This window comes from Acinonyx jubatus, chromosome A1, assembly GCF_027475565.1.
Source record: "Acinonyx jubatus isolate Ajub_Pintada_27869175 chromosome A1, VMU_Ajub_asm_v1.0, whole genome shotgun sequence".
In the NCBI taxonomy this organism is placed as follows: Eukaryota; Metazoa; Chordata; class Mammalia; order Carnivora; family Felidae; genus Acinonyx; species Acinonyx jubatus.
The window spans coordinates 75,043,105-75,063,796 of record NC_069380.1 but is presented as its reverse complement, the minus strand read 5'-3'; the positions used below and the strand labels follow the sequence as shown (position 1 = coordinate 75,063,796).

Genomic DNA, 20,692 nt, shown 5'->3' with positions numbered 1-20,692 from the left:
TCCCTGCAGAAAACACATCTGGACTCCAAGAGGAGAGAGTCAGCATTTTTACACATGGCAGGCAGGCATTATTGGCAGCAATGGATGTTAGAAGAGCAGAGACAGAGAGATTCCCACCTTTGCCCGGGAAATGAAGAACTTTGTCTGTTTCTCTCTTCCTCCTCCCCACTCTGTTCTGGATAAGCCAAAAATGTCAGAGGTAGCAGAGAAGGCCCAACTCCTGTCCTCCAACCCTGTAGGTCCCATAGATTTTATTCTTACTAGTTTGGGGAAAGGAAAGGAAGGTACTTTGAATCAAACGCAAGACAAGACAATAAAATTAAAAAGACCAAAGTGTTAAATACTCAGTACTATTCCAATAACTCAAAGTGGCTAAAAGGGTGTATTTTGGCCCAGTAGCAATAAGGGAGACACCTGCTCTGGGAAGGAGATGCTAAATGTAGCACAGAAGGGGACGTTCATTAGAAAAGTGAAATCACTTCCATCGTGTCAAACGTAGACCTCTTGTGTACTGCAATCGCGTTACCGATGGTGTCGCTGAGCGCTGACCTGGCTCATCTGGAAGGCTGTGGCAGACAAAGCATGGCTGTGAATCACACTTTTGAAATGAACCGTCAACTCGTCATCATTCATGTTTATTCTGTAACAGAGAGTGCTAGCGAGCCTCGCACATCCATATTGAATTGGCCGTGGTTTTAAAACCCATCCAAAATGATTTCATTCCTACGGAGATGACAATGACAGAGGCTAGCATCGGGCTGGGTTATCATCCAGTGTGATCTGAGATCTTGAGAGAATGCAAAGTGGAGCTGCTTATGCTGGTACAGAGGTGGGGGCCAGAGAGGAGAGGCACCAGTGGCTTGCAAGCTTAGCACATAGAATAAGGACCAAAGACTGGTTGAGCTGGGCTTGCCACCTGTATTGAAGTCTGCTTTCTTGGGCAGTGGCCAGTAGACAGAAGAGCTCACCAACCTTTCTTGACCCAGGTGGCTCATCCAGGTTCCATATCGAAGAAGGATTTAATAATTGAATAGCCCCTCCTTGGGTAGTTATATATTTGTTATATGTAAATATCAGTCCTATCTTAATGGGTAGAGATCTCCTATAGAGAGATACTGCAGTCAATATAAACAGTTTACAGAGTGGCTAATAAACACTGATATGAAGGGAAAGGGTGCGCTCTAGTACAAAACTTATTTAGATTTAACTCCATTAATTTAAAAAATTGACACTAAACACTAAATTCTGTGCTGAAAGGAAAAGGTGATTCAACTCCATTTTGTGCCTAAAGGTTTTAATTTGTAACTGATTTCCCATAGTAATAGTATAATTTTTTTTTCTTACAAGCAAAGAGCCGGTGAACAATATAAATATCATGTTGATATTTATTAGTCTAATTAGTTGCCTTTCCAAAATCCATTTAATATTCAATATTAAAAAAAATCCGTGATCCCCAAAGAAAGAATTACCATCACCTACCGTGAAATTAAGCAGAGCTTACAAAATTATATAGTTTTTGTATTTTATGTTTTAATATGCATAATGAGTATTAGGTATTAGACAGATTTGCATGTAAGTGGCTTTTAGAGCCCACATCTTGTAACTTAAGAAACAAACATGGTAGTTTTCGTGGAGGACATCTAAACCTATTGTAGTCGTGTCTCATCGTGATGAAGTACTTGGGGTCGTGAATCTCTTCATGTGCCCCACTGTCTACACCCAAGATGAATGCATGCCATTTGACTAGAGTGTATTATTTGGTGTTCTCCACAGGCCTGAATGGAAAGTCATTTTGACCTGCTCCACATTTTTACTTAAGAACTGCTTTTAACAATAAGCCACTGGTGTACTTGTTTCTGGACTGACTTGAGTTTTTGGCACAATATGAAAAGCATTTGGAAAGTGTAAGTAAAAGCCTTCCATTTCACAAGAAATAATGGCCCCATTTGCCATGGAAACCAGAGGACTTTATGAAAATGCACTCAACTGTTTTCTGTACTGAGCCTAAAATTATTCTAAAAATAAGTTGGATTCCTGGCATCTGCTAGCCAATGCACAAAGATCTCATCTCAGAAGGTTTTTCCCTTCAGAGAAAAATGCGCTGGCATTTGAATATGTCATTTTTCCTATTGTTCCGAAGGTAGAGGGAAATATATGTGTGACACACAGTAGGGACTCAATAATGAGGTTTTAATTAAACTAAATGTCTTTTGAAAGGCATCACATAATTTGAGTACGGCCCCTGAACACAGAGCATAATTATAAACACCAAATATAGGATTTTTTTTTCTTCTGAGTTAGAATGGGTCATATTTCAACTATCCTTTTTTTCTTTGTACAGAGTATGTATATCATGGCAAACAAGTGAAATAGAATGATAAATGATTATACAAATCTTGGACGACAAATAGAAGCGAATAGAGACAAAGGATCATCGTCTCTGACCAGAAGTCCCATGTGGTAGGTCCTGTCGTTGAATCCGAATGTTTCAGTCATATATGTGGGGAGACAGGGAGCAGAGGGGTAAACCGACATCCCACTAACTCAGTTTCCCAGGACCTTTGCAAGGGGATCTAACACTTCATTAAAGTCTAGAGAGGCTTCGTGGAAGGAGGCAAGGGGCCCCCTGACAGGCTAAACGCGTGAAGGAGCAGAACAAATAAAACGCTCAAAACCGGATGTGCCAAAAGGCAAAGAAAGTCCACACAGGCAGCATTCACGTTTGCATCCACATGTCCTCACCAGCCTAAGAACATATTCATAAAGTCACAGAATCACACTGGACAGATTAGGCCATTGGGTAGCAGCAGTATTCATTAATTTAGTTTTCACCCAATACATACGTATCGCCTGCCTCTATGTGCCAGGAACCATGTTAGCTGCAAAGAATAAAGTGGTGACTGATCGCAACCCTCCAGTGTTTATTGTTCTGCGGGGGCAGAAGTGCCTGAGAACTCAAGATATTATGACAAGAAAGAGAGAAAATCGCTTCCCTAAACTTGCTTGAGGGGTGACCAAGGGATTTACAGGGGAAGACGGTTGTAAAAACTTAGTTCATCTGCTCGGCAACTCAGGGGGCCATAAATAATAACTTATTATCTGCGTTTGGATATTTTGCAAATGAATCAGGGTCCCAGGTGTGAACTGGGGTTTCTTGGTAGATCAGTACATGTAATTAATCTCTACACATACCTGATGTGTATTTTGGGGCCTAACTAAACCGTCTCTCTTCTGTATAATTTATTATCATTACATTGGTGGGGATTCTTAAAGGCCTTTCTTTTACAATTGGGCCCTGAATAAGTTACTAGAATAGCATTCAGTTAAGAGCCTGGTGGCAAAACCCACTGACCCATCTATCGATGCTGATCACTGAGGCTCAGCCTGGCAGGCCAGCCGTGTTTCCCAACTGTGAATCCTCTGGTCCGTATCTTTATAAAGACTTAGATGAAGTCATGGCAGGCCTGTGTGTGACACGTGCAATTACCCAGTGTTGGGAGGGTTAATGAATACTCTGGCTCCAAGAAGTTTTTAACAAGCTAGAACAATGGGATGCTTGTATTTATTTGTTTGTTTGTTTGTTTACGTTTATTCATTTTTGAGAGGGAAGGAAACAGAGCATGAGTGGGGGGGGGCACAGGGCAGAGAGAGAGGGAGACAGATTCCAAAGCAGGCTCCACGCTCCAAGCTATCAGCACAGAGCCTGATGTGGGGCTCGAACCCACAGACCGTGAAGTCTGGGCCGAAGTCAGATGCTTAACGGGCTGAGCCGCCCAGGCGCCCCAGTGGGACGCTTTTTGAAAGAGGGTACATTACAGGGGTAGCCATAAGATAGTGCACTTAAGTTTAAACAAACAAAATCTACATAAATATGACAGGGAGGAAGTGTGGCCTGGTAGCCGTAATTGTCAAAATGCGAATACATCTTAGCAATTTAATGCTAACTCTACTGTGGTAGTATAAAGCTTTGGCAGAGACTTTGTGGAAGGGATTGGTGCCTCGGCTGGATAATTGGGCAGAAATGTACTTTCTGGAAGTGTGAGGCAGAGCCTGTATCTCATTCATCTCTGTCCCCTGGCTATAGAAGGCACCTAAAACATATTTGTTGAATGAGTCAAAAGGTGCATTATGAATGATGAGAACTTCAATGAGGGAGTCAAACGACTGCATCACATTTCGCCCGCGATCATCCCCCTGAGATGTTTGATCGTCAGTCTCCCCCTTGGCGTGGTATGTTCTCCCAGCCTTCCTTTATCATTGCCTTAGAGGATTGAATATTAGCCTCTGGAACCAAGGAGGCCTAATAATTTTGTGATGGCAGTTCTTGTAAATCAGTAGTCAATTATTATTTTTTTTCCTTTCGGCGTCAAAGCATTATTTACAGAAGAGCCATTCAGCACCTCTAGAAGATAATCAGCAAGCTCCCCTCTCGGCTAGCGAACAGACTCGTTTGAACAAGGTTTTCCTGAGCTATCTTGTTTTCCACACCCACATTTACTCCTGTTTTCCTGAAGGCAGAGTGTGGCTGGCAGACACAAGCTGCGTGTTTGTGGAGTGTTTCCACACAGCCACAGGAAGCAATGTCTGCTTTGCCTTCTTGCCTGTTCCATCCCCTCGTGAACTCAAGAGTCACTGTTTTATCTCTTCTTGCCTCTTTTCAATCCTCTTGCAATTAGCCAGTTGGGTGAGGAAAATGCAGATGACTAGGGTTTGAATTACCCTGACTGCCCAGTTCCTCTGCCTAAATCCACAGGATAATTATGGGTCGGTCATTGCGTTTCACACCGTGCCCAGCTAGACCTGGCTGAAAAGCCACAGTCTTCTCTTTCTTGTGGTTATTTAACGATAGAGCCTCTGAGCGTATTTATCCAAGTGGTTTAAAACTTAGGTATACATCTGTTAAAAACTGAAGATTTATTTAATCTATAAGTTATAAATGATAGATTCTTATAATCTATAAATCATTTAATCTATAAATTAAATTTTCTCTTTCTAGAGATAGAACTCAAATATTTTCAATGAAATAATTTGTATAGTTTAAATTTTTTTAACATTTATTTACTTTTGAGAGAGATAGAATGCGAGCAAGAGAGGGGCAGAGAAAAAGGGAGACACAGAATCCGAAGTGGGCTCTAGGCTCTGAGCTGTCAGCACAGAGCCTGACGTGGGGCTCAAACCCACAAACTCTGAGATCATGACCTGAGCCGAATTTGTAGGCTTAACTGACTGAATAGCCCCTATATAAACTATTTACTCAATTACTTCTGCCTGTTGTGCCGAAGATTTCCATTATTTAATGCAAACAGGGTTGTTTTTTTTTTTTTACTCTTAGATTTTTTAGGTAGACATTGTTTTGAAGAAATGATACAATTTCATTACCATGTAGAGGATCGATTGATTGATCGATTGATCAATCTAAGTGAGCTCTACTCACCACCCTAAGATCAAAAGTCACCTGCTCTACCACTGAGCCAGTCAGGCACCTCTAAGACAACCCTGTTTTAAAAGCCACACATTTTAAAAACAATTTCAAATACTTCAAACTTTGCAACTCTGGTAAATGTATGCGTACTATTATTATTAGATAATGCAGGCTGCTTTCTGTACAGTTCTGCCAGAGAATATCCATTCATTTGACAAGAGGACATTTAGATATTTCACTTATGAAACTGAGCCCTGAAATCTGTCATTCTTGCTTATGAATGAAGACTCATCTCTCCATTTGCTGGAATAACAACTTTGGGTACAGGCTTTGGAAAAGTCATAAATGTGCTTCCTCCTGAAATAATTTTTTGTTTGTGCAATGACAAGTAAACTTACGGGACGTGGCTGACATGCTCATGAAGGGACATTTAACAAGATGCTGTTGATCATTTCTAAGCATGGTGGGTCTGTGGATCTCGGAAATGAGTATTGGCACCTCTTCTTTTAAACCTGTAGGACCAATATCTGTCAAGTAAGAGCCATGTGCATTTGTAGCTTGGGTATATTAGGTGTCTTCTAGAGAGTAAAATAGATACGGGCATTTTATTGGGTTGTAGATGCAATGTAAGGTTGCAGCACCCGGGTGACCACCAGGTGGGGATATGGTAGTTTGGGGGCAAGACACAGTAGGTGCTCAATTAATGGCCCAAATTGTTTAATATGTCCTAATTTACTGTTCTTTTCTGATAGGTCTTATTTTTTACCACTCTCCTTTGAAAGATACAGCAAACATAAATACATGAGTAGAATATTTTCTGTCCTCAGAAGAAACAGAAACACTTAATTAAAACAGTTCAATAGGCAATAGCCCACGAAACCATATGTTGAAAACATTTAGATTTGAATTCACTTTCGGGTTTAAGGCAAAGAAGCTGGTACTAAATTTATTTTTGAAGCCTAGAGAACTTTTAGATACTTGGAAACCCTGTATTAGATGGTCCACTGTGAGACTTTGGGCAAATTACTTAATCTCTCTGTGGGTTATTTCCTCATCTTAAAATGGAGCATTGGAGAGGACATAACACGTAAGGTTTTAGTTAAGAATTAAATGAGTTAATGTATGTGAAGTTCTTTGAACAGTGGCAAATTCCAAGCATTGTGTACATGTTTCTATTATCAATATTAATATTTGTTCAAATATGGAGCTCTCAAATGTTCCCTGTAACCACTGTCTCCACTAAAGCAGCATGGATACTCGTGCTAAAGAGTGATCTGGACTGTGAGAAAATAATAGAATTTTACTGACAAAATAGGATATTCAATGAAGATGTCATCAAGAATTTAGTTTTCTGAATTTGAAGATGTTATGGCTAAGTGATCACTCTTGAAATGTCAAAACCTATGTAAGGAAAGTGATGGTAATCTTCCTAAATGTATGATTTATTTCACTGAATTAATATTGTGATACATGTTTTGATTGACAAAGGTTATTTCATAGACATCAAGTATTTTATTCCAATATTCCAATACTTGAATGACTTGGGAACGTTCTTTACTCCGACACAAAATGGCCAACGATGCCATGATTTTAGAATTACCATTTCCTCCTCCTCCCTGCCCCCCTGCTCCCTTTCTTTTTCTTTTTCCTCCTTCTCCTCCACTTCCTTCTCTCCCTCCATTTTTTTCTTTTCAGATTAGCTTTGTACGCACAGACTTTCTCCCCAGTACCTACTAGAGAATCGAAGAGGCTTTCACAAGGCACTACCTGGTTACGGTATAAAATAAGTAGTGTTCTGGGGCACCTGGGTGGCTCAGTTGGTTGAGTGTCCGACTTTGGCTCAGGTCATGATCTCGTGGCTCAGGTCACCATCTCGTGGTTCGTGAGCTCAAGCCCCCCATCGGGCTCTGTGCTGACAGCTCAGAGCCTGGAGCCTATTTCAGATTCTGTGTCTCCCTCTCCCTGTTCCTCCCCCACTCATGCTCTCTCTCTCTCTCTCTCTCTCTCTCTCTCTCTCTCTCAAAAAAAAATATAAGTAATCATTAAAAACAATTAAAATAAGTAGCATTCCTTTTATCCACAATTCCAAGTCAACACCTCCTTCCTGAGGCCGTGAAGGTGACTCCATATCTCCACTTTGAAGAGGGTCCAATGACTGTTATTTCTACCGGTTGCCACTTCCCAGTTCTTTTATGAGGAGTTAGGAGTTCATGGCTCTGTGTTGGATGGGAGACGTTTGTGAATACCCTTATTGCTAGACATGCAGAGGAAAGAGCTTCTGGAGGTCTTCGTCTTTTTTTTTTTTTTTTTTTTAATGCAAGTGAAAAATAAGAACCGTTCACAAAATACATGATCATCAAAAAATTGGAAACTGGTATTGTCTTTTTTGCACCAGGAGCATTATGCTTGCCACGGGTAGTCTGTTCCAATGAATGCTTTTTTATTTTATAAAGACATTGCTGAAGGTTCTGCCAAAATTTCCTGAGTGTTAAGCTTTCGGCAGCACAGTGGAACAGTTAAATGGGGGGGAAAAAGACCCAAAACTCTGTAGCAATAAATCACAAGTAGGTGGACTAGGACCCCCTGAAGGGCAACCGAGAGTGAGGAGGAGATTAAGAAGAAAATCTAGCTTTTTCTGTTGGAGTTGAGCACCATGATGAAATGAAAAGGCTATTGGCCTCCCAGAAATTTCTTTTTTTAGAAATAGCTTTGGAAATCCAAGCTTAAGTTCGTAGTTTGTTTGTTTCATCAACTGCTAGCTTCAGCAGTGATTCTAGCCACATGGTGTTCCATTAAATGGGTTTTTTTTGGCATGAACACAATGGGGAAATTCTCAGCCGTTCTCTCCTCGGTGGGGCTTTTCAAAGGGGTACTGGGTATAATCATCTTGTAACTTCTGATCACAGGTCATTGGAACCTCAAATTGGGGTTTGAAAGGTAAACCCAAATTATTTCAATCCATGTAGTTAATGCATGGGAAGGGAGGTAGTTTCAATATACAAAAGAACCAAGTTTACTCTTGAGTCCAAGGCTCACTAAGGTTTGACAGTTTGGGGGTTGGTAAGAGGCATTCAGTGAGGCATGAGTGGAAATGAGTCCAAACAGGTAAATGTCACCTTAACCTCTATAAGGCTGAGACTCCAAGAGAAAACAGTGCCTTAGTGTAGCACTGCCCCACGTCTACACCCTGATCTCCTTTCAAACCATTGATAATGGTGATTTGTAACTAGGACACCGGACTATGGAAAACCAATCTTTAAAGATCTTATAAAGGCAAGTAACATAAATGTCAGCATTAGAAAATAATTTGGGGGAAATATTTTCTACCTGAAGTAGCAAGAAGAATTTAGCTGGTGAAATCTTCTCCCTCACTTTAAACTATGTGAACCCTAATTTATCCTGATTGAAATCTCGTGCTAACTTTGAAATCTCAGCATGGCATAAATAATCCGGCATAAAGTGCCATTCACTACCCAGTCGTAAATCATCCAATTATTTCCGGTGATGTGTCTCATGAAAACCAAGAAGATCTAAAGCCATGAGGTGGTCTGTATGGTTTTTGGTAAGTACGTTATGCACCTTGAGCAGTTGTGTCACTAATTTTTTGAATTGGGGACGAAAGTGAAAGTTCCTGTAGTTTCTAGATGCAGAAAGGATTCCAGAACGTCTGCAGCTGGCAGAGGAGGAGGCATCAGACATGCGTGACCGGAGAGGGAGGCTCACGGGTGTGAAAATACTGAAGTTGCACAAGTTACACGATGTAAGGGCCCGTCTCCCCCTGGTCTTGAGGCCTGGGAGAATCCTCATGACCAGTGCTAACTTCCTTAACTCGGACGACCATCCTCAGCATGTTTATGGGTAAAGAAGTATTGACTATCTCCACATACAAGGTCCTTTGAGAAACATAGAGCAAACTAGGCCTTGTTATGTTACTTAGGTAGTATGCAGTCCAGTTGAGGGTCAAAGACATAGGTATGTGAATTATAGCTCTAAAACGATAAGCATGCACTTGTGCAGTTCAGACTGTACGAACAGCAAGGCCATTAGAGCTGGGAAAGACACTCCCACTTAGCCACCTGAGAATGGGTCTGGAATACTTTCCGATGAGATAAAGAGCCCTCACAGTCTGGGCTGGGCTGATGGCCTTGTAAGGGAATACCTTTCTCTGTTCTGTACTTCTTTGTTTTGCTTAAACCCATGCGTCAGTGGCCCCCAGGCATGTCCCCAGCTTGCTGTGTCTCAGACCTCACAGGGAGAGGAAGGGGTCTTTCTACCACAGCAGGCTCTGGGAGGTGCGGTCAGCTATGGAGTGGATTCACTGGCTCTGGGACGGGGCGGGGGGTGGGGGGTAGGGGGAGTAACATAGTGCAAGGGGCTGGGTCTGTGTCCTCTGCCTCTTGTGCTTTAAGTAAATCCTGGACCGCCTGAACCGGGTGCAGATATCTGTTCTCAGTGACCTCACATCCCGGTCTCTTACTTGTGTGGCTTTTACCTGCCTTCTCACCTCGGCAGCATCATGTTACGCTGTCTCCCATGGCACAGTGGGACCACCCTGTGAGCCGAGGGGCAATTAGAGTCAAGTAGTGGAAGAGATAGCTTTCAGTGTCGATGGACTAGAGAGATTCACTGAGGAAGGAGGCTGTGAGGTGGACACTGGGAATGGGTTGGATTTCGGTAAGGAGTCAGAGGCCCCTGCAGTGACTCATTTGGCATATAGAGATGCGTAGAGAGGGCAAATCCAAGGCTGTGCTCAGAGGCTGGAGTAGAGAGTGGATGCAACAAAATAATGGGTTGAAATCTTGGAAGGGGAGATCAGAGCTGAGATGGTGACCGCAGAGCCAGCTTGAAATCGATTCCTCCGACAGGAAATTACAAGAGAGAAAATATATCAGAAGATAGATGTTCATTACCACCTAAGAATTTTGGGTGGAAGGTGTATTGAGACGTGGAGATTGAGAAAGCTCCCCAGGATGGATGTTAATGCGCTCTAGGGACGCTGAAAATATTTAACCATTGGTACAGCATGGGCCCTGACCCATTCAGAGTGGGGGCAAATCAGAAGTCCTGCCATGGCCCTTGGTAAGGCAGTGGGGGTGCACTTAGGACTTTTGAACCCAAGAATGAGGCAATCAATATGCTTTTTAGAAAAAGCTGATAAACTACGGTGAAAGTATGAAAAGGGAAAAGGCATGCACCCCAGTTTGCTTGATTTTTGCACCTGTGATGTATTCCAAGACTCAGAGTTGGAGCAGCTGGAATATAAATGGAGGGAGACACGTGAATAGATTTGGAAGATGCATTAGTGTTAGATAAGGAGACAAAGTTATTTCTGAGGATTGGAGTTGACTTACACAGAAAACCCGTGATGTTTCCCAACAGAAATAAAAGGAAAGAAGAGTTGTGGTAGGGTTAAGGTGTAGTGTCAGAACCAGATCTGAATCTTGGTTCAGCCTTGTTTCAACAGTCATCCTTGGACATATTACTGGACTAATCTTTTTTTTTTTTTCATCTGTAGAACTGAAGTAGAACAGGATATCTCCTGTAGAGCCATGGGGTTGTGTTAGAGTCCTCCAGAAAGACAAAACCAATAGGGTGTGTGTGCATATGTGTTCCTATCTGTCTGTCTGTCTGTCTATCAATCTATCACATAACACTATGGTATAGAAAATGAGAGAGAGATTTATTATAATGTTTTGTTCACGTGATTATTGACACTCGGAAGTTCCAAGATCTGCAGTATTAAGCTGGAGACCCAGGAGAGCCGATATGTAGTTATGTCTGAGTCCAAAATCCCAAGAACCCAGGGGGCAGATGATGTAAGTTCTGATCCAAAAATCATCAAGCGAAAACCCAAGAGCCAACTTTTCAGCTCAGATCTGAAGGTGGGAAAGAAACAAAACAAAACAAAACAAAAAACAAAGAAACAAAGAAACAAAAAACAACGTTCCAGCATGAAGCAGTCAGACAGGAGGAAATTCCTTTTTACCTGGGGAAGCTCCACCTTTTTGTTTAATTCAGTCTTCAACTGATTGGATGAGACCCACTCACACTGGCCGGGGAGGGCAATCTGTTTCCTCAGTCTAGTGCTTTAAATGTTACCCTCATCTAGAAACATCCACACAGACATACCTAGAATAGTTTTAGAAACACATCTGGGCACCCCATAGAACAGTCAAGTTGACCACAAAACTACACACAGAGTAATTAATCACAGAGGCCAAGTAACAGGTTCAGCTCGCTGTGTTGCCCACACAGAGTGCTGCATCTAGAAAATGCCCAGTAAGGATGTGTACTTGACGATCACGATTATGGCTGCTGTGAGACAAAAGGTCCCGAAACATCTGATGATGGATTCAGAGTCTGAGAGTGAAGCATTTTGGGTCATTGCATCACACTGAGATGTTAGATTCGTAACATCAAAATAATGATTCTTGAAAAATAAGTGTAAAATCATTTGGTTGAATAAGACAAGGAAGCACCGAGTGGAAAAGAGAACCGGATCTTCACTGAAGTTTCAAGAGCCAAGGGAAAGGCAGCAGTGCTGTAAAAGAATGCAGGATGAAGAAAGGGCCTCTATTTGGACATTAGTTATCATTGGTGACCTTTGTGAGTTCAAATTCAACTGACTTAACAGTGATTTTGAAATACTGCCAAGATCAAGAGGCAGTCAAATATCAGGTGTATTCCCACTAATCTCCACTCTTAGGAGCGAGTTTTACGAGGGGTGTTATATTAATTTCTGCGGACAAGGTGGCTCACACAGCAGACCTTCATTGTCTCACAGTCCAGAGACCAGAAAGCCAAGATTAAGGTGTGAGAAGGGTTGGGTCCTCCCGAGAGCTGTGAGAGGAGGTTGTTGACTTCTGCTGGTTTGTTGGCAGTCATTGGGGTGCCTTAGGGACGGTGTGCTTCCCATGTTTTCACATCATCTTCCTTCAGTATGTAGGGCTCTTTTGGTAAGGACACCAGTCATGCTGGATTAGGGGTCTGTCCTACATCAGTGGAACCTCATTTTAACTGGTTGCATCTGCAACTACCCTGCTTCCAAAATGGTCACGTAACACATCAGAGACAGCCTCCATAGATACTGTGAAGATTCTGGAGAGGTCTTAATAATGTCTCCTCTTGTGCATTTCAAAATGTTCTTAAATTAGTTTTAGGTTACAGAGTTCCTTCTGAGTTTTAGGGAGAAAATGTTTCTGGTCCACAGTGGAGATTCTGTATCTCTTGCTTCATTACTGATTTATGCTAACTACACTGGGACAGATTCTGTGATGCAGGCTTGGACACCTTTAGCAGGCAGTCCTCTAAGCCTTTTTCAACTCACAGGTTTGTGTTTTTAAAAAAGTCTCTAGGGGCACCTGGGTGGTTGGGTTGGTTAAGAATCTGATTTGATTTGGGCTCGGGTCATGATCTCACGATTGGTGGGATCCAGCTCCTCATTGGGCTCTGCCCTGAGATTGAGACTGCTTGAGATTCTCTCTCTCCCTCTCCCCCCACCCCACTCATTCTCTCTCTCTCTCAAAATAAATAAACACTTTTTTTTTAAAAAGCCTTGAAAGAATGAAGAAATGAATTGTAGCCATATTGATAGATTCTTTTATTTTTTTTTTATGAAAAAGTCTATGTATACCTAAGAAAGGGTGATATGATCAACCCAGTATCTGTTTTTTAAAATTTTTTAATGTTTATTTTTGAGAGAGAGAGCAGGAGAGAGAATGAGTGGGGGAGGGGCAGAGAGAGAGGGAGACACGGAATCTAAAGCAGGCTCCAGGTTCTGTGCTGGGTCTTGAACAGGGGTCTTGAACTCAAGAACCACAAGATCATGACCTGAGCCAAAGTTGGCTTAACTGACTGAGCCATCCAGGCACCCCAACCTAGTACTTCTTTTGAACAATTACTAGCTTGGGGCAGATTTTCAAGTAATTTATAGGAATGTGACCCATGGGATAATAAGTGGCAATCATCCATTTCTCTGTTTTTTAGAAGTGAAATTAATGAATGTAAGCAAAGTTTCCTATCAGTCATGGAAAGCTGAAATGATTGTTGGGAGCCGTGCATTCCGCAACTTCCTTCTTCTCCCTAATGAAATGGTCCTGGGTAGTCATTTAATGAGAATAAATTAACCTCTAGTTCTTATACAGACAATCAGCTCATACACATCATCTAAAGAAAATTGTGGGCCCAACCCTCTCTTTTTCTTACCTTGATAGACTTCATTTTATAATATTTCCCTCACTCAAGCCCTCGGTGAGCGTATGTTGTAACTTGGCTTTATTTGTGTATAATTATTCAGAGTAGGGAATGAGGGAGAAAGAACCTATAGAGTTATGTCTTCAAGTGCCCCACGCTCCCTAAGGAGACCCCATTCCCAACTAAGGACTTCATTATTGTCACCTCTGCTAGAACTTCAGAGTATTTCTTCCTCTAAGGGTTTATAGCAGCCTGACCTCTCCCTTGCAGGTCACAGAATCAGACGTTGGAGAAAGGAACTGAGTTTCAGAAGTGATACGTGCTTTGCAGATAAAGCAAACATAGTCACTGTGGAACTTGTATCCGGGCAAAGAGAGATGCTTAAGCAAAACACGAGCTATTCTCGTTGTTATGCAGTAATTGCAAAATAAAAGAAATGAAAGGAGGATAGACATAATTCTAAAAGAAACTTTAAACTAATATGCAAGAATGTCTGATGTGAGTTTTTGTGGTTGTATGTGAAACTCAATTCAGGAATTCAATTTCCAGGCTTTCCACCACAAGCATCAATAACTTACATAATAATAGACTCAACTATTAGTAATAAACTGTTTGAAGTACATCTTCTCCCACTTTATGGAGCCACTGACCTTTGCCAGACTGCGAAGACTTTAAACAGTTTGCCCCCTTCCCTGCCTCAGACTCAAGATTATGGACAACTACGCACAATTTAACATATCCTCTATCTGAAGTCCATTCTCTACTCTGCCAACACAGTATTCAATTTCTTACTAATGCACAGAAACCACTTTATTCTGCATGGTTGGAAGTTGCTATTTTATGTTTGGAAATGTATTACGTGTCAAGAAGAGTGTGAATAACAAATATCTGCGTTACCGGCCAACTGGTATTCAGATGCTCTAAAATCTGAGCAAATATCGTGAGCATGGGGACTGATTTCTCAAACATATAGCTAAATCCAAAATTAACACCTCTGTGGCTGTAAAATGAAGCCCTCCAGACTATTCATCTCCTCGGTGTTTTTCTTCTAACTAGACTTTCCATTCCAAGAAAAATGGCGGGTAGTACACAATTGCAACGAGCATGCCAGTAGTCGACGAGTTTGCCCTGATTTAGAAGCAAGATTACACCTATATCTGTTTAGGAAAAAGGCTTCAAATAGTTTAGTAGTAAATGGGGAAAACTCTAAGAGACATGCTGAATAGGAAGGTAGCATTCTGTTGATGAAAGTACACGTCCAATTGTTCACTGGAAAATGCATAGAATTTGGGGGCTAGAGGGAACCATGGAGGCGTTCAGGTCCAGACACCCTACATTACAGGTGAGATCCTCGAACGCCAGAGATGTTAAAGGACTTGCCAAAGTAGACAGATGTCTAGATAGCCCAGCACAACTGCCAACCAAGCTCCGGACACTGGTGCTCATTACTCCGCCATTGTTCTACGCTCGATGGTGACACCAGGAGGAACTCACATCTAGAGAAGGCTCCACTCTGAGAAAATGTTGATTATCATTTGAGAAACGTCTCCTTAATAGAGTTTGGATGAGTGGTGTGTGTGTGTGTGTGTGTGTGTGTGTGTGTGTGTGTGTGTGTGAAACTAAATAGCCCCTAGGTGGCTAAGTCAGTTAAGTTTCCAACTATTGATTTCAGCTCAGGTTGTGGTCTCACAGTTTGTGAGTTTGAGCCCCACATTGGGCTCTGCACGGAGAGTGTGGAGCCTGCTTGGGATTCTCTCTCTACCTCTCTCTCTGCCCCTTCCCTCCTTGTGCATGTGCTTTCCCTCTCTAAATAAATAAATAAACTGAAAAAAAATATCCTTATTGAGCTATAATCCACAGTCCATACAATCTATCCATTTTAAGGGTACAATTCAATGTCTTTACATTTACTAAGAGTATGCCACCAGGACCACAATCAATTTCAGACATTTTTATTCCTATTCACATAAGCACCTCTTCTCCATTTCCCTCCTCCCTACGGTAGGAGCTGTTTCAGAGATGCAGCTTTGAGAGAATAAAGTGGTGTTGAGACTGTCTCTACTGAATACATGATTGAAACCCATTAAGGTGTCTATATAAACTTGGAAGATTCTGGCAGGTGGGTGCAGACATCTACTTACTTTGCTGGTACCCAAGATAAGCCCACTTGTCAAACCTGTCACCTGCTAATCTAGAGTGGCCTGACTTTTTCTTTGGTCTCTCCTTGTTCTGTGGTCCTTTAAGGGGACCAATTTGTTAACCAACAGTAGTAGACAGGAAGTGGTATCTTAGAGTAGTTTTGATTTGCATTTCCCAAATTACTAATATTGAGCATATTTTCACGTATTTACCAGTCATTTGTATATCTTCTCTGGAGACATGCCTATTCAGGGTTTGTGGCCCACTTTTTAAAATGGGTTACTTGTCTGTTATTAGTTGAAAGTTATATATTCAAGATACAAGTTCCTTATCGGAGACACAATTTGCAAATAACGTCTCTCAATCTGTAGGTTGTCTTTTCACTTTCTGGATGGTGTTCTTTGAACCAAAAAGGTTTTAATTTTGATGAACTTAATTTATCTCTGTTTTCTTTTGTTACTTGTGCTTTTGGTGTCCTCTTTAAGATTTACCTAGGATTTACTCGTGTATTTTCTTCTACTTTATAGTTCTTACATCTCTGTCCATGATCTATTTTGAGTTCACTTTTTGTGTATTCTGTGAGAAAGGGGTATGAAATCATTCTTTTGCATGAAACTAGCCAGTTGTCCCTGGGTTATTTGTGGAAAAGACTGTTCTTTTCCATTGAATTTTCTTGGCACCCTTGTCAAAAATCAGTTGACTGTCGATGTAATGTTTCACTTCTGGATTTTTTAATTTCATTCCATTGAAATATGTGAGTCTATCCTTATGCCTGTACCACACTGTCTTGATGAACAGTAGGTTTGTAATAAGTTTTAAAATTGGGATGTTGTGACTCTTCCAACCTTGTTCTTTTTCAAGATTGTTGTGACTCTTCCGGGGTTCCTGTATTTTCATATTAACTGTAGGAGCAGCTTATCAATTTCTGTAAAAAAAAAAGAGAGAGCTAGGATTTTGATAATGACTGTGCTAAATTTGTAGGTCAATTTGGGAACTATTGAACTCTCAAGAATAGTAAGACTTCTGATCAGTGAACACAGATTTCTTTCTGCTTATTTAAGTCTTTCATGTCTTTCAACAATGTTTTGTAATTTTCAGAGTATAAACTTGACACTTCTTTTATCAACTTTTTTTTTTTACAGATTGTGTTCTTCTGGATGCTATTACAAATGGAATTGTTTTCTTAATTTCATATTCAAGTTGCTTATTGCCAGTGCACAAGAATACAATTGATTGTTGTATATGGATCACATACCCTGCAGCCTTGCTGAAGTTTTTCTTATTAGTTCTAATAGTTTTTTTTAATTCCTTAAGATTTCCTGTATTCAAGATCATGTCATCTGCAAATAGAGATGGTTTTGCTTCTTCCTTACCAAGCTGGATGCTTTGTTTGATTTTCTTGCCTAATTTCCCAGGCTAGAATTTTTAGCATGGTGCTGAATAGTAGTCATGAAGGCAGACATCTTGCCTTGTTTCTGATTGCAGGTAGAAAGTATCTCATCTTGGGGCGCCTGGGTGGCTCCGTTGGTTACGTGTCTGACTTCGGCTCAGGTTATGATCTCAGGGTTCCTGGGTTCGAGCCCCCCATCGGGCTCTGTGCTGACAGGTCGGAGCCTGGAGCCTGTTTCGGATTCTGTGTCTCCCTCTCTTTCTGCCCCTCCCCTGCTCATGGTCTGTCTCTCTCAAAAATAAATAAATGCAAAAAAATAATTTTTTTAATTAAAAAAAATTAAAAAAAGAAAGCATCTCGTCTTTCACCATTAAGTACAATGTTAACTGCAAGTTGTTCATAGACACTCTACCTGGTGGAGAAAGTTGCATTCTGTTCCTAGATTGTTGTGTGTTTTTATTATTAATGGGCATTGGATTTTGTCAACTGCTTTTTCTGCCTCTAGTGAGATGATCCTGTGGTTTTTGTTCATTATTCTATGGATAAGGAGTGCGGGGTTAATTGATTTTCACATGTTAGAACAACCTTATATTCCTGAGATAAATTCCACGTGGCCATGATTCTCTTTCATTCCTGATTTTAGTACTTTGAGTTTTGTCCTTCTCTTTCTTTCTCTTCCTCATTCTAGTTAAAGGTTTGTCAAATATGTTGATTTTCTTAAAAAGCAACTTTGTTTTCTTTTACTTATCATTTTCTATTCTCTTGTTCGTTAATTTCTACTCTACCTTTTTTATTTCCTTCCTTCTTTTTTAATGTTTGTTTATTTATTTATTTTTTGAGGCGGGCAGGGGCAGAGACAGAGGGAGAGAGAGAATCTCACGCAGGTTCCACACTCAGCGCAGAGCCCCAGTGCGAGACTCAATCCCATAAACCATGAGCTCATGACCTGAGCCAAGATCAAGACTTGGACATTTAACTGACTGAGCCACCCAGACTCCCCTATTATTTCCTTCCTTCTGATCAGTTTAGATTTATTTGCACTCTTCCTTTTTTCAGGGTCAAGTTTATGTCATTGTTTTGAGATCTCGTTTATGTTTAATATAGATGTTACAACTATCTGATTTTATCTAAATATTGCTTCAGTGTATCCTAAAAATTGTGATAGGTTGGGTCTTCCTGTTCATTTATCTCAAAGTATCTTCTAATTGTGCTTGTGATTTCCACTTTGACCGATTGATTATGTAGGAGTGTATTGTTTGATGTCTACATTTTGAGAATTTTCCAAAATTCTTTCATTACTGATTGCTAATTTCATTCTGTTGCAGCCGGAGAATGCACTTGGTATGATTTCAATCCTTTGAAATGTTTTGAGGTTTTTATATGGCCTAGCATGTGGTCTCTCCTCACACGGAACGTTCCATGTGCACTTGAGAAGATATGTGTGTATTCTTTGAGATACAGTTCAGTGAACTTTGATAAATGTGCACACTTGAGTCAACCACCATCTCAGTCAAGATGTATCATCACCTTCCAAAGTTCCCTAGTGTTTTCTTCTGGAACAAACGTACCACTGATAGGCAAGAACTATTCTGATTTCTACCACTGTATTTTAGTTTTGCTTACTTTTATATCCATTAAATACATGGATTCACAATGTATGAAATTTTATGTGTCTGGCCTTTTTGTTGTTCAACCTAATGTTTTTGAGCTTCATCCATGTGGTATATAAATCACCACTCAATGTCTTTTTATTGTTGACAAGTTTTCCATTGCATGAACATACCACATTTTGCTTACTCATCTCATGCTGATTGGCTTTAGTTTTAGTGCCTGCCATTATGAATGGAGAGGACATAGACATACTTGTACATATCTTTTAGGTCACATAGTTTTATTTCTCTTGGATAAGTGTAAAAAGAGGACTTGCTGAGGCAGAGTGTAGGTGCAGCTTTAGTTTTATAAGGAGCAGCCAAGATCTTCTGAAGTTGTTGTCGTATTTTACACTCCCATGTGGAAATGTGTCAGAGTCCCCCTTGCTCCATAACCTCACAACTTTAATGTGTTTATGTGTTTTCCTATTTAATTTTAGCCATTCTAGTAAGTGAGAAATGGTATCTCATTGTGGATTTAATGTGAATTTCCTGATGACTAATGATGTCGAGCACTTTATGTGCTGTTTGGACATATATCTTCTTTCTCAAAGTAACTATTCAAGTCTTTTGCCCTTTTCTTTTTTTAATTGTTATCTGTCTTTTTGCTATTGACTTGTAGTTCTTTTTTATATTTTGGATGCCAATTCTATGTCAGGTATCTATACAGATACCTTAACATTATGTTCTGTTTCTCTATGGCTTGCTTTTCCACTTTCCTAAAGTCTTCTGTTGATAAACAGATGTTTCCTTTACTTTGACGAGGTCTAATGTATTACAGTTTTTCTGTTGTGTTTAAAAACATAACAGTTAAACATAAAACATTACATAAGCATAACAACATAAACATTAGGCATAAAAACATTTAAAATATGTTTTGTATCTCTTCTTTAAGAAAATATTGCCTACCCCCCAAAAGATAAACATATTTTACTATTTTCTTCTTGAAGCTTCATACACTTAGTTTTTACACTTAATTCAGTGATCTAGTTCAGGTTATTTTTGCATAGATGTTAGGTAGGGGCTGAGGTCTATTTATTAGTACACATTTATCCAGTTCTAGGGAAATACTTTTTCCCTGTTGAATATCCTTGGTGCCTTTGTTGAAAATGAATCGAAGCTATTTTCATAGATGTTCTGCTCTGTGTCTCTTCTGTTCCATTGACCCATCTCTCCATCTATGCAAAAGGACTCTTTTGATGACTGTAGCCTTATGGTTCAGTCTTAAATTAACTTTCCTGTGAGTCTTCCAACTTTGTTCTCCTTTGTCAAGGTCTGGGCTGATATAGATCTCTTTCTTTTCCTTTATATTATAATAAACTTGCTCTTTTCTTTAAAAAAAAGCCATTGGCATTTTGATTGAAATTGTATTGACTTTATGGATCTATTTGCGGAGAATCAACATTTATTAATACTGAGTGTTCGACCCATGACAATAGTATATTTCTCCATTTATTTAGATTTTCTATTTTTTTTTCTTATTTGTTAATTGTGACCGCTTTTGTCCTTCAAAAAATCTGTCATTTCTGCCTAAATTGTCACATTTGATGGAGTAAAGTGAGTCATAATATTCCCATATTATCCTTGCAACATAAGCAGGATCTGGCATAATTTTCCGTTCCTGATATTGTTGTTAAAGTTTCTCTCTTTGTTCTTCATCAATCTTGCTAATAGTGTCTTAGTTTTCAAAACATTTTTATTAAACCAATATTCAGATTTGTTAATTTTCCCTTTTGTTTTCACTTGGCTCTTTGCCTCATCAGAAGGGAGGCCAGATTGGGGTGTCTCGAAACTTCAGGGTAGGGACTCCAGGTCAAAGAGCGGTACTCTGTTCTCTTTGGTACCACTGGAAAAATTCTCATCATTGTCTATCTCAGTGATATCCATGTAGCAGACTTT

At 40.3% G+C, this 20,692-nt stretch overlaps 1 long non-coding RNA gene across 1 annotated transcript in view; it reads left to right on the top strand.

Annotated features, from left to right (window-relative positions):
* The first annotated feature begins 1,052 nt into the window (after positions 1–1,052).
* LOC128314626 (uncharacterized) overlaps positions 1,053–20,692 on the top strand; it is a 59,300-nt gene continuing 39,660 nt past the window's right edge. Inside the window, exons 1-2 of the long non-coding RNA XR_008296491.1 lie at positions 1,053–1,904; positions 2,342–2,460. This is a non-coding gene — a long non-coding RNA (uncharacterized LOC128314626). The remainder of the gene's footprint in view (positions 1,905–2,341; positions 2,461–20,692) is intronic.